The following is a 13,586-nucleotide window of genomic DNA, read 5'->3' on the forward strand; positions in this document are numbered from 1 at the left end:
ATTACCTAGGAAGCTTGCCAGCAAGTATGCGACTGGTATGGTGAACAACATGGCAACAATTAAAGAACGTCAAACGGAAAGTCAGAGAGGCTGAGATAATCTCATGAGTGGCGGTTATGGAGAAGAAAGCTGCTATGAGTAGCTGCTTAAGATAAAAAGAACGAAATCAGGAAATAAACAATCTATGATAACTCAAAGGGAAGCTCAATGCTTTTCGAAGAGAGATCAGGATGCCTCAGGACACGCAATTATAACCGAGGTACAACAAGAAGGAAGAAGCATGTGCTTGCTTCGGTAAAGATGGGGAAACGATGGAGCATGTTTTATTAGAATGTGAAGATATCTGCCCAGCGGTCGATTTAGGCACCTATGGCCTCCTTGAAGCCCTTGGGTTCAGCCAGAGCACAGGGAAGGTAAACATATCCGCATTAAAGATTAGTAAAAGGCGACTGGGAGATTGGTGGAAGAAAAGTAGGGAAACAAAAGCGTACAAAACCGAAGTTCCCTATAGGGGGTCAGAAAGTTTGGTGATGGGAATTCTTCGGGGTTTTTTTTTTACTTTCCTTGTCTTTAACATAGGTAGGATATTAGGCAATATAATACCCAGAGCTTGGTGGCGCAAACCACCGCCCCGTTCCAAAGGGGACGCTCGAAGCATCCATCCATACGGATACGGATGGTTATATGGATGGCTCGAGTTAAACTGCTTACCATGAAAAGCCATCGTCGGCAGACAAACATGTTCCTGTGTCGTTGCTTCGGCATCGTGTCAAATCCATGGGTCATTGATCGCGAATAGTTGCTTATTCCGTTGCTGGTCTGGCACAGATGGTTTTGTAGCTGGAAATCAAGAGCTGCATTAGTACATTTGCAACGAATAGAGTATATTCATTTTCACTGAACACAGTCACACTTTTTCTCTCTAAAGTCCAACGTGCATAATGTGCAGAGCTGCACACAAAGAGACATCGCAATTCAGAGCGCAATCAGGTTGCAGGCAGCACATCCGCTTGCAACCTCGCATGCAGCCCTTCTCAGATGCATGTTACTCTCAGTCGGCAAATAGCTGACAAAATTATGAATTTTTACTTTATCGGCAGTGGTATACCGTGAGCCGCATACACTACAACTAGACCGATCAGCAGACAGCAGACCGATCAGCAGCAGCGCCGTCAGCAGACAGACATCAGCGACGTGCAGCGGAGAACCACCTCACTCGTGTAATTTACAGATAATCCACCACCGCTCAGCGTGAGGCTCGCCGGGAAACTCGCAGTGGGCTTGTGCCTCAATTTCCGTTAACCCGTTACTATGAAGACATCAATATGCTCCTGAAAATCACTCTAAAAGATTTATGGTCCCTCTCTGTAGCGTTTAATAACGGCCATTTTATTTCCTGTCGACCCTTCGTAGTCAAAAACACACGAGATTAGTTGTATCCGATATCACTTCTCGTAGCATCCCTGCCCGAAGCCCACGTTCGCCAGAGCACATACAAGGTGAACTCTAGGCTGGTAGGATGAAGTTAGTTACTTCGAAAAATAAGTTTTTTTTAGCCAGCGATATGCCTGCCGACCACATAAGTACAAAATGCAGAGGACATGCAATACGCGGCCTCTACATTAAGCGCTAACTACAATGCACAAGACTTAGACTTTCCCCTTGACCAGCACAGAAAATAATTATCAATGTGCGATGAGAACGTAGGCTGAAGGAGCGTTTCTTACTGCGGTGTGAAATAATCTAAAAATAATCACTATCATCGGTTGGAAAACCGCGGGAGAGTTATTTTTCTCGTTAGGCGTTTATGCCGTATTTGCCCGTAAATAACGCCACCACAAATGCAACGTGAGCGGGAACTTCCGGACTCTCTCAGAAAAACAAATACAGCGCCAAGTTACGCCACAGAGTAGCAAGAAATCACGCTTAAAAAGAAAAGCGGATGCCCGCATGGCTTCATTCATTGTAAGTGCTAAGCGCACTTACAAAATGCGTTGAAAGGTCGAGGGCTGACGCCTCCGTCACGGTCGTCGAGAACGGCGCCGTCCTCCTTGACATTCAGACGGGCCCGCGATAGAATCAGACGCGGCAAAGCCTTTAACGAAATGCGTGCTGGTGCGCCGCTCCCTTGAGGCACCTGCAAAACAGCGCCGATCATCTTGCTCAAGGTTGCTATTAATACACAGTAACCCTCCTGATGCGCCACTGACAGCGTTCTAAATGATGAGAAGAAACACGGTGCGAAATTCACAGTGGCATATCTCCCATCTCGCCCCCCTTGACCGAGGCGAAGTCGCAGCGGGCACGGGGAGCACGGTGAGCTGGTGAATATAAAATTTAAAAAAACGAAAAAAAGAACCCGGTATATTCGTGTGATAAGCCAGAAGATATAACGCGAGGCGCGTTCCGATGTTATAAGTTTCCAAAATAAGCGCATTATATTCGTGTGAATATGGTGCTTGAGTGCAATATACAAAAAAATTCAGAGGGGCATAAGTCCAGCGGTAAAACGTGCCCAAAAACCACGAGACTGACTGTTCTTTATTTCTATCAACAATTACTGCTCGCGTGAAAGATTCTCGCTCTGTACTTAAGCAATGCACCATTAAGGCATATTTTGCCCCGCACACGTTACAAGCAAACACCGTAAATCGCGATAAATCAGCAGCTAGCACCATTTAATATGAGGAAACTATGACTAATTTTCTCGCCTATGTATTCTCATCGTCCATGAATGGCAGGTGAGTTGCCGCAGTATATGCATCATCCATATGAAAATGCTTATCCTGAGCTGTCAGGCCGTGGTTGATATTCTCTTGTGATTTCGGCACGCTCAATGGTATGCTTGCACTGCCCAAGCTATACACGCCAAGAATGTCTGCAGAATTGAACATGGTGATACACGCCAACTCCGACAATTCGACCAAAAGCTCTGTTCTGCAATGAACAAACTTACTGGTAGTCCGCCGGAGAATGAAAAAGCCTCCCTATGAAAAAGTTTCATATTCTCCCCATGCGCGGCAGTGAGAAAGTGAGAAGGCGCAGAGCGTTGTTCTCCCTCTCCTGCGCTCCGCGCAGATCACGTGATAAATCACGGCTCCGCTATTAGGATTTGTATATGCGTGATGGAAAATTTCCGTGCGCGCACACCGCGGGTTGTTATGCGTGTGATTTGCGTTTCTCACTCCTACGCAGCTTGCTGAAGCTCGCACAAGATTGAACCATGTTACTAAGTATTGTCCTCACGCTTACATGAGGGAACGTCATGCTTGTTTTCGCTGATGTGGTGCTTGAAACGTTATCCTCACCTCATTTGCATGCGCGTCAAGCTTAGGCTTACAGTTTATCGTGACATTAAGCCTGGCATTTCTTTTTCTTTTTGGAATGTATTGAGTGCGTTCTCATGTGCTCCAGTTTGGCTGTGCTACGAACCAGCTTTCTATTGAACCAGTTTGACCAGTGGATGGTAGCCCCATTAGGATTGCACTTTTTGAAGGGCTGTCAATAGATCAGTACGAACCGACATCTGCCAAGGCGTCTAATAATAATAATAATTGGGGTTTTACGTGCCAAAACCACTTTCTGATTATGAGGCACGCCGTAGTGGAGGACTCCGAAAATTTTGACCACCCGGGGTTCTTTAACGTGCACCTAAATCTAAGCACACGGGTGTTTTCGCATTTCGCCCCCATCGAAATGCGGCTGCCGTGGCCGGGATTCGATCCCGCGACCTCGTGCTCAGCAGCCCAACACCATAGCCACTGAGCAACCACGCCAAGGCGTCTAGGCGTGAGCAGACCGAAGTGTGCGCGCGCTGCCAATCATACGCGTGGTATGACCTTATAAGTTTCGCGTGGTTCGAGGCTAGCTGAGCGCCCAGAAATAATCGAGATTAGGGAGACCCGATGGCTATGACCACGAAAAGCAGTGTGGCCAAATTTCATTTCCTACGCGGACAGCCGCGGCCACTGAGCACGAGGAGAAAATAGTCCACTTCTTCCAAAAGTCGTAATTGTTATCGCAGTTCGAATCGCAGATTTTCGCTTGCTTCAGCCTGCTTAATAAACCGTATCAATAGATATACACCGTAACAGTGGGAAGAAGCGTACTGACCCAACCACCATTCTTGATCGATGTCAGCTATCGGCCAATAGCACTCGCCTATGCAAATCGTGAATAGGAGGCCGCCAGCAGCTTCAAAACGGGTGAGGAGAAGGCCTCGCTCGGAAAGATTGTGCTTGAGAATAAATGGTGACGTCGTGCTCCGCAAAATTTGGCTGAGATGTGAGCGTATGCTATGCGCAGACTGTGTTTCTTCACGAAGCCCGAGGTGTGGTTCAGGTGAGTGTTAAGGGTAGTTCCAGAATGGTTTCACGCAGCAGCGGTGAAAGCCGACGGTGTAGTGCGGCGGCGTGGCTGGTATAGAATGTTTGAAAGAACAGCCACCGATTCAGCCTGCGGAATACATGCACACATGTCACTGCTCTCGAAGTAAGCGTGTCCCATGAAACCCCGCGCAAATTACCGCGTTGCAGACGTAGCGTTATCTCGCAAGGCTTAACCCATCCAAGAGCCAACTGTATGCACTCCTGCTATGACGTCATCTCCAATCTAAATTACAGAGACAGATATTTATTCCGAAGCAGTTTTTGCCTCATTCCTGGTATATTGCGGTACATGTAGACAGGTAGGTACGCAGGCGGTACAGATAGAGAAGCCCTGAGGCGTTGTGTTAGCACTGTATGCGGGACCGGTCTGCTTTCACCAGTAGCTTCCTCGCAGCATAATAGTATACGTGGAAATTTGGCGACGTTGTGCCGACTTCACCGTCGTCCAAGTTAATCATGCTTTAAACATTTCTTCTCCGGAGTTCAAATGCAATCATCATATTAACCCGTGCCACATAACACACACGGGTATAGGTGTGATTGTATATCATAACAGTTAGTTTCAGCTCATGTCAAATACCGTGTTTCTCTCGTTAACGCCCTTTGAGTGCCTATGTAGAAACCCATAATTGGCACGTATAAATTCCCGTCGAACGAACGGTCGCAGTAGGAACAATGTCATTGCCGCCGTACAATCGCCGTCTACGTGCTCGCCGCCTTGCCACCGTCTTGCCGCTGTCGACACGCGAGTGCGCATGCTCGCGTCACACACACAACTACTCAATTTACACAACGACGCTGGTCCACCAAATACGACGTTGCGGAATCCCAAGCAATTCCGGATGGCTCGGCACCTCCAAATCGTTTCGCATACCTTCAGTTCCCACAGTGCATGGAATCTGCACAATCTCCACATTAGTTTTTCGCCACATATCTTCAACGGTGAAACTGACAATGAAACGTGCCCTGACGAGAATGCCGACTGCCGTCGCCGTCCACGAATTTAGTGCTGGAGAAGTGGCGCCATTTGTGCCATCCTGCGCCAAAACGGCATTTTAGCGGTATATTGCGCCGAGCCTGCACCAAAGCACGTATAAAACGAAACCCTCTTTCTTCCCTCGATTCTTCGCAGTTATGCAAAACTGAAGTCAAAACCAACAGCACGATGTCATCATCATCATCATCATCATCATCATCATCATCATCATCATAGAAGGAAGCAGATGCCTGTTCGTCGGTGTCATCCGGTTCGTCATTTGCACATTTTTTCTCTGACGGACGTACAATGTAGTGCCGTTGTACAGTCTCGCTGGCGCTTTATTTATGTGTCCATCGAACCCGCGTCGTACCATCGAGTTTGCTGTAGAAGGATGTCGCATTCTATGATTAATGCTAGCTAAAGTATTCGATGTTTATGGGTGAAAGCGGCGCCCTGCAATGTAGTCACTTCCATCAGAATCTCACGTGACGCACAGTTTATAATGGTACGTATTAGCCAATGTGCTGCATGGCGAGCCGTCACTTCCCTGGGTGCCGCCATGTTCGCTGGCGCAAAACTTTTGCAACGAGTTTGTGTCACTGCGCTATTTCGGTGTATTAGTGTCGGAATAGCATCGCCAACGCAAACGCAACACCGTATTTGCGTCTCGCGCATGCGCAGTGGCGTGACGCTTTTCTTCTTTTGCGTTCCCTACTCGAAAATTTCCTAATGTACAGGCTCGTCCACTCTTAGGGTGAACACGGCTCACCGTGGCCGCGCTCCGCGGGGCGCCAGTGCGTCCGGCGCGGCGGCGCATCGAAGCTAAGCGGCGCAGGCGCACACGGACCTCGGGGAGGCGCTTCGCGTCGTCTGCTACAGCGCTGGAGCGCGCCGCTCTGGCTTTGCTGTACACTTCGCTAGACCCAGTTGACTGAGCGACCAAGGCGGCGTGGCGGGAAGGCGCACTTCACTTACTGGAGCATTTTCCAGCTGGTTCGGTCTACAGCTTGTGAACAGCCTGCTTAATCAATATACATTAACAGAAAAAAGCTTATCATCACATAAATCACTTAGCATGTTTTTAATAAGTGATGAGGGTAAAAATACAGTCATTTCTTCGCGCTCTTTATTAGGCTGGTGCCATTTTATTTGACTCTCACAGCACTTGGTGTAGTGCATACCGAGAAACCTATTAGGCGCGCTCTTCTTCGTTGGAGTCATCATGTGATGAGCCTAGCGCGCCATTTCGCGCATGTCTTGATGCTAGAACGAATGTGCTTAATTGACCTAAAAAAGCGACCGAAACCCGCAATAAATTCCACAGAAAGTTAGAAAACGATTGTTCAATCATGCATCACCATGTTTGCCATCGATTTTACCATTAAGGAGGGCAATAATATTACTTCGACAGCAACTAAGAAGTGACATCCGCTACTTCGCGAAAGACACCAGAGGTGTTTCCATTAAACGCATTTCTATCGACTTGCATGATGAATTTCATTTTGTTCGGTTGTCGGTTGCCGGGGCACTTCGGCGACAAAAACGCTGTAACAGGGCAGGATTTTATTTCCCCGGTGCACTTTCGGAAACTGGCCATGTCGCGGGTACCGGAAAAAGAAAGACGACGCATTGTATATCTGTGCCTACAAAACTATTCTCAACGCGTTATATCGTAGATGACAAAAAGGCCACTGAAAATTGTGAATCGAATAGTCCAGGCTTACAAGAAGGATAGAAGAATTGCGGATGCTCGCCGTAAAGCCAGGCAAACAATGTCCACTGAAGCTGAATACATGATCATTGTTGCGGCGGCTGCTGCAAACCCGACCTTTATCGCTCGAGAAATTAAGAACAGCCTCTGGCTGGGTGACGTCTCTGACACGACTATCAAGCGTCGCCTCTACGCCCCAGCCCAATAAAGAGCGCGAAAAAATGACTGTATTTTTACCCTCATCCCTTATAAAAACATGTTAAGTGATTTATGTGGTGATAAGCTTGTTTCTGTTAATGTATATTGATTAAGCAGGCTGTTCGCAAGCTGTAGACCGAACCAGCTGGAAAATGCTCCAGTAAGTGAAGTGCGCCTTCCCGCCACGCCGCCTCGGTCGCTCAGTCACCTGGGTCTAGCGAAGCGTACTTTACAGCAAAGCCAGAGCGGCGCGCTTCAGCGCTGTAGCAGACGACGCGAAGCGCCTCCCCTGGGTCCGTGTGCGCCTTCGCCGCTTCGCTTCGATGCGACGCCGCGCCGGACGCACTGGCGCCCCGCGGAGCGCGGCCACGGTGAGCCGTGTTCACCCTAAGAGTGGACGAGCCTGTACATATGCATGGCATGAGTATATTGCAGGCGCGCGTATACTCGATCGGTCTTGCGATGAACCTCTGCTCACACGTCACTGTCACCCTGTGTTGCATCCTGGGTTAAGAAACGCGCATTTGGTGAAGATCTGTCCGGGTGCCTTCCCTTCGCAGTGTCGACTAACCCGGCCGTAGTGCCCAGTGTGTGTTGCAGTGTGGAGGACCGTCGCGTCCTTTCCTGACCGCGCTTGCAGGGTGAGCCTCGCGCAAATCCGTCGCCACAACATATCGACTACATCAAGTAATACTTGCATTGTATATATTGTAAACATCACGTGCGTTGGACCGTGCGCCAAAAGTGCCTGCTGCAGCGCCAAATTGGCTTTTTACCTGCGTCAGGACCTGCGCCGTAAGGTGGAATGGCTCTTCCACCCCTGCGTATTGGAAAGGGAGAATCTATAGTTTCTAGCTCGTCCCAGCTGTCACAGTGAACTAAATGCTACTCTACAGCTGGGGTTGTTCCGTTGTCAGTTTGCAAAGACTCCAGCTGGCGCAGTGGCTGCGTAGTTATACAGTTGATTTTCAGTACGAGGCCGCACGTGGTGTCAATGACCTGCTGCAATGGTGCCATACCGACGAAGGAAAAATCAAAGAACGCTTTTGCGACGAGCCTCGGGCAGGCGTTGAAAAGCCCGGCGCAGGCATAATGTAAAGATTCGTTTGGATTTGCTCCATTTCTTTCTTCTGATACGCCCCTCCTATATCTGGATGTTTGTATTGATATCTTATTGACCCTTTTCGCGGAGCAGTTTGTTCAAGAGAAACGAGATGGCGCTTCCGGCGGCACGCCACACGTGTCTTCTGCGACAGCGCATGAATGCGAAATCATTAGCGTTCCACCTTGCTTCTGTGCGATCAGCTGTCGGAAGTACAACTGAGTTTTTGCAAACGCACTATACTCCAATCATGGTGGATTGAATAATGTGACTTGAAGATGGTGTGCAGTAGTTGGCCGCAAAAATAGTGACTGTATATTAAATATAATGGAATGAATCTGTGTGGCCAAGTTCGCCGACCGCTGCTGCAACTGTCAGTACGTGTTACCGGCACTTCGAGATGCACGGCTGTTCTCGAGGATACAGAAATTTGCTTATGCTCCAGCGTTGTATCGCTAACCTTCAAAGAAAAGGCTTCAGCCCCGGAACGTCGGCAAGAGTGAGTAACGAAGAGTGAGCAAGAGTGAGTGATTTAATAATCATGCCGCAATGACAAAGGGAATAGCGCCGCTTCCTCTCATAGTAATTAAGTTTCAAGCACAGTACCTGCGCACATCTACCCCAACTCGCACGGAATCTTACACTCACTCTATCGCCAACGTGTCAACGAGTGCATGGGCGCATACTTGAATATGTTCGCACTATACGCACAATAATGACGAACTACACTGATAGCGCGCGTATGGTCGAAGCTGAATGTTTCGTGACGGCCCACAAAAGTAAGCAAGTTACTAGCGATAACACATCTTTGCTACAAGGTAATACAGTGTACGAAACGGCTACATTTCAAGCCATTCTGCGCAGCAAGGGTAAATATATCGGAACTGAGTCCACGCGAGAGTGATTAGGCAGAACATGATGGAATATCCTCACCAAGGAAATTTACGGAGTCCTAAATCTGACGATCCACTGCTTCAAAATATTTGCCAAATAAATAACGAAAAGCAAAGCACAGTAATCCTGATTCAATTCATGGGCGGAAAGTTTGGACAGCTTGGAATACGTATCTGGATATACATTGGATTGGGAATTGGATATACATACATATAACAAGTACCATATACGCTGCTCGCACAGTTTGGGCATAGCCTTATAAGCTCCGAAAGCGCTTTTCCGTGTTCTCTGAAGCTGTGTCCAACGTCATGCATGTCCATTGTAAACACGGAAGCAATGGAGGCAGGTTGGGTAAGCAATGGACGCGTTACCACGTGATCAAACATGGCAGCCCCCAAGGGATCGCCGCGGAAAGGTCCAACAGGGAGAGCCGCTGGCACCACTGATGAAGTTCAAGAAGGAAACGAATTGGAATGGTAGCAAAGCAATAAAGCCAACACTGGCTGTGAAATTTAGCCCGAAGCCTTTCACTATAGCGTTGCTCGTTATCGGATCGCGGCCTCTTGGGCGTAAAACGTACTGCACAATTTATTTTCAAACACGCCACGCTACTGAGCAATTGCCCCCGATTCGAGTACTGTTTAAGCTCGGTACGGATGCATCCCCTGAACGTGAGCAATAGGCAGAGTAAATGACACCGGTGACACGGTCCTACATCCTGTTATCGCAGTCAGTGGATTTTGTTATTTCTTTCCTCAATGCGGCATAAAGCACCGAGCTAAGTTTTTTCAATTTTTTTTACAGGTTTTCCGGTTTAACGAAATCCCTTTACGTGCTCTTTCTGAACAACGTAGCACACGTGTACGACGCGTACTGAATTTGGGCCGGTCGTCGCACACGGTGCTGTCCACCGACATGGGAATGGGAGCCAGCCGCTACAAAGCATATTTAAACGTGTATTCTAAGTAAAATAATATAACCAAAAGAAGGGGAAAAAAAACGAAGATGTGAAATCTGTACAATAAAGGCGTAAATTTTGAAAAAAAACGTGCAGTTCAATCGTATGAATAGAAGGGGGTGCTTTGAAAAGCGACACGGGCTTCACAAGGGTGCAACTGGCATGTTAGCTTTGGCCATTAAATTTTTTACAACCATCCCTAATTATGATGCAGTTTTCAATGACTATGCATTCACTGTGCGACGCCATGAAAATTAGAATAATTTCAGGTGATACACCTGCTGTTGATGTATATTCCTGGTTCCTGCGTCTCCCATGCTGTAGATGTACAAAAAATGCTGACGGCAAACCCAATAAAAAAAGCTGCGTTCAAATCCGAAAGGTGAAAGTGAAACTTAATTGCTTTTCAACACAAAGAAGGTGCCAAAACAAAAGGCTATGAGCCTGACAGTATCATTGACACGCGTAAAACAGTCGATATTGTGTACTTAACATTGTGTACGACATTGTGTAACATTGTGTACGACATTGTGTACGACACTTAAACAACGTGTAGTTGAAAACAATTTTACAATGGACTTCACATATAAGTACGCGAGCAGAATGATGAAGGCGACATGCACCAAATTTCTACATGAAATGTAAACAACTGGAATCTATGAGCAACCTAGTGCACGAAATATACAAATTTATCACCATCATCATCATGGTAGTGATGATGGTGATGATAGTGATGATGATGGCAATCATGAGCCTACTTTATGTCCATTGCAGGATTCAGGCCTCTCCCTGCGATCTCCAGCTACCCCCGTCCTGCACCAACTGATTCCAACTTGTGCCTGCGAATTTCCTAATTTGATCACCTCACCTATTTTTCTACCGTCTTCGAAAGCGCTTCCCTTTTCTTCGCAACTATTCTGTAAGTCGAATGGTTCACCAGTTATCTATTGTATGCACAACCGGGCCTGCCCAGCTCCTTTTTTTTCTCTTAATGTCAATTAGAATATCGGCTATCCCCGTTGAGGAGACATAATGCTTTAATAACCAGTGGCCCCTTATACGAACTGTCTATCGACTTGAAGAGTCTGAGAGAACTTGAAGAATGCTCACAATATACTAATAAAAAAAAAGACGGAGACATTAGAGAATTGAAAATTTCTAGACCTATTAGCTTACTTTAAGTATTGTATAAAATATTCACCAAGATAATTTCTACTAGAATAAGGAAAACACTTTACTCAAGTCAACTAAAAGAACTGGCTAGCTTCGGAAAGGGATACTCTACAATGGATCACATCCATGCCATCAATCAGGTAATCGAGGAATCTGTAGGGTACAATCAACCTTTCTATATGGCTTTCATAGATTATGAAAAGGCATTTGATCAAAGATGGAGGAGATATCATGCTTGAAAAGCTTGGGGCCCTTTTTACGAAATGTCTCACGACTTCAAGGGTTCCTGACAACTTTGAAGAACGCCAACATTTTATCAGATAACAATTTTATAATATACATAACTGTGTATATCAAGTGTTTGTATATTAAGTATAAAGTCGCAAATAGGTACAAGCATGATAAAACCATTTTAAAGGCAGCAAGAGACACGTAGGGCATATCTGCTAATTAATACTACATTCTGTTTCTTATTTTTATTACCGAAATGAAAATAAAAGAAAGACGTAGTCAGCGTATAATGGGGACGGGTACTGCTTATCGCATAGCGGAAAAAACAATAAAAAAAGATATGTAGGAAAATGAAAAGAAACCATGTCATGGTTTGTTCAATTGGGTGTTGTTGATTGGCATGTTTAAAATATTTTGATGAGCGCTAATAGTCAGTTACAAAATGAAATCGATTTAGTTTTGGGATAACTTCGTAACTATGTCATTGCTTGCCGCAATTAGTGCGCTTTATCGGTACGCGTTTTCGTTTTTCAGGGAGAACATGTCGCCTGCGGGAATCATCTGCACAATAAAAAAGAATATATATGACGAAGGACATGTGCTTAAGTAGACAGACAACGACATGTTCCAGCTCTTATGAAAACAAAAATAGAGAGTACGCTTCAGCGTTCTACCTGTTTAGTCGGCTTTCCTCTCTGCACTCTTTCACGTTTTTTTTTTCTTACAGGTTATTATATGTATTCGTCTAAATTCCAACTAGCCCAACACACTGCCTTCAATAAGTCAACGAAAATTTATACGCTTGGCTTTAGCTCGGGTACTCCTATATAAATACACGTAAAATGATAATTCGTTTTTCTCGGCAACCACTGGACCAAATTTGGCAAGGTTTGTTGCATTTAAAAGAAAAACATAAGATCTACTGACTGTTGGTTCTTAGATTTTTATTTAGGTGCTCAATTTTAGTGAAAAATTGGCAAAAATCGAACATTCTCAAAAAACAACACTATCAAGTTTACAACTTTGTAACTCAACAACGAGAAACGGTAATCGAATTCTGTGAATTGCATCTAATATTACATATAATGCGGACAAAATTATTATGTTACACAAGAATATAAAAAAATAGTAATATGTAAATACGGCTTTTGCGGAACCCTTGTAACCAACGCAACAAATTCACGTAAGATGTAAAATGACATCGAATTTGTACGCTTTGAATGATCTAATGGATGCCGTTTACAGAACCGCTATATCTGTTCTTGATGCAGAGCTATGAATTTGCAAACTTCGTGCTTCTATTTTCTTCAAACGGTAGAATATTTCAAAATCTTTTTAACAAAATTCAAGCCCTAAATCGAAATTCCGCTTCCAGCAGTCACTATAATTTAACTTTCCCTCTCAAATGCAACTAATTTCATTCAAATCGGCCGAGTCGTTATCTCAGAAAAACGTTTTTGCGTTTACATGTATTTGAATAGGCCGCGTCATAGTTGGGCCCGAGATAACGCTTCCTCTTAAGGACGCCACGTTTCCGATACGGCAGCGACGATATTTCCGAGAAAAAAAACGGCATTGGGAAACATGGAAATAGCGGTGACGCTACTTCAGAAGCGTGAAGGCTTGCGCAATCTTGTAGTTCATCGCAGTGACATGCGTACCACGCGAATGGTTCATTAAAGTAACATGAACCAATGCAGAGCGAAAGAATACTCTCACATAAATGATTTTCACTGCCACATACACTGGCGTCGAGAAAAACAAGGCGCTCTTTCACTCTCTACCTTTGCAGGTTTTTTTTTTTAAACCTTTGTTAAACCATTCGTGACTTACGGATGCCATTGCAGACTGTGTGCAAGCTTGTCTAGCACACCGTTTCTCGTTTACCGTTCCTTTTTTCTTTAACATTTGAAAGCATGCGCGTTTAAAGCTTCCGTGCGCGCATGTGCGAC

The 13,586-nt window shown here is 45.7% G+C and overlaps 1 protein-coding gene across 4 annotated transcripts in view; it reads right to left on the reverse strand.

Annotated features, from left to right (window-relative positions):
* LOC135912653 (neprilysin-1-like) overlaps window positions 1-13,586 on the reverse strand; it is a 52,844-nt gene that overhangs the window by 27,104 nt on the left and 12,154 nt on the right. For all 4 annotated transcript variants that reach the window (XM_065445139.2, XM_070522254.1, XM_070522255.1 and 1 more), the window contains exons 2-3: window positions 1,987-2,137; window positions 712-840 (exon numbers count right to left, since the gene is read on the reverse strand). The gene's annotated coding sequence lies outside the window, so the exon portion shown is untranslated. The remainder of the gene's footprint in view (window positions 1-711; window positions 841-1,986; window positions 2,138-13,586) is intronic.

The sequence above is a fragment of the Dermacentor albipictus genome, chromosome 7 (genome assembly GCF_038994185.2).
Source record: "Dermacentor albipictus isolate Rhodes 1998 colony chromosome 7, USDA_Dalb.pri_finalv2, whole genome shotgun sequence".
NCBI classification, from domain to species: Eukaryota; Metazoa; Arthropoda; class Arachnida; order Ixodida; family Ixodidae; genus Dermacentor; species Dermacentor albipictus.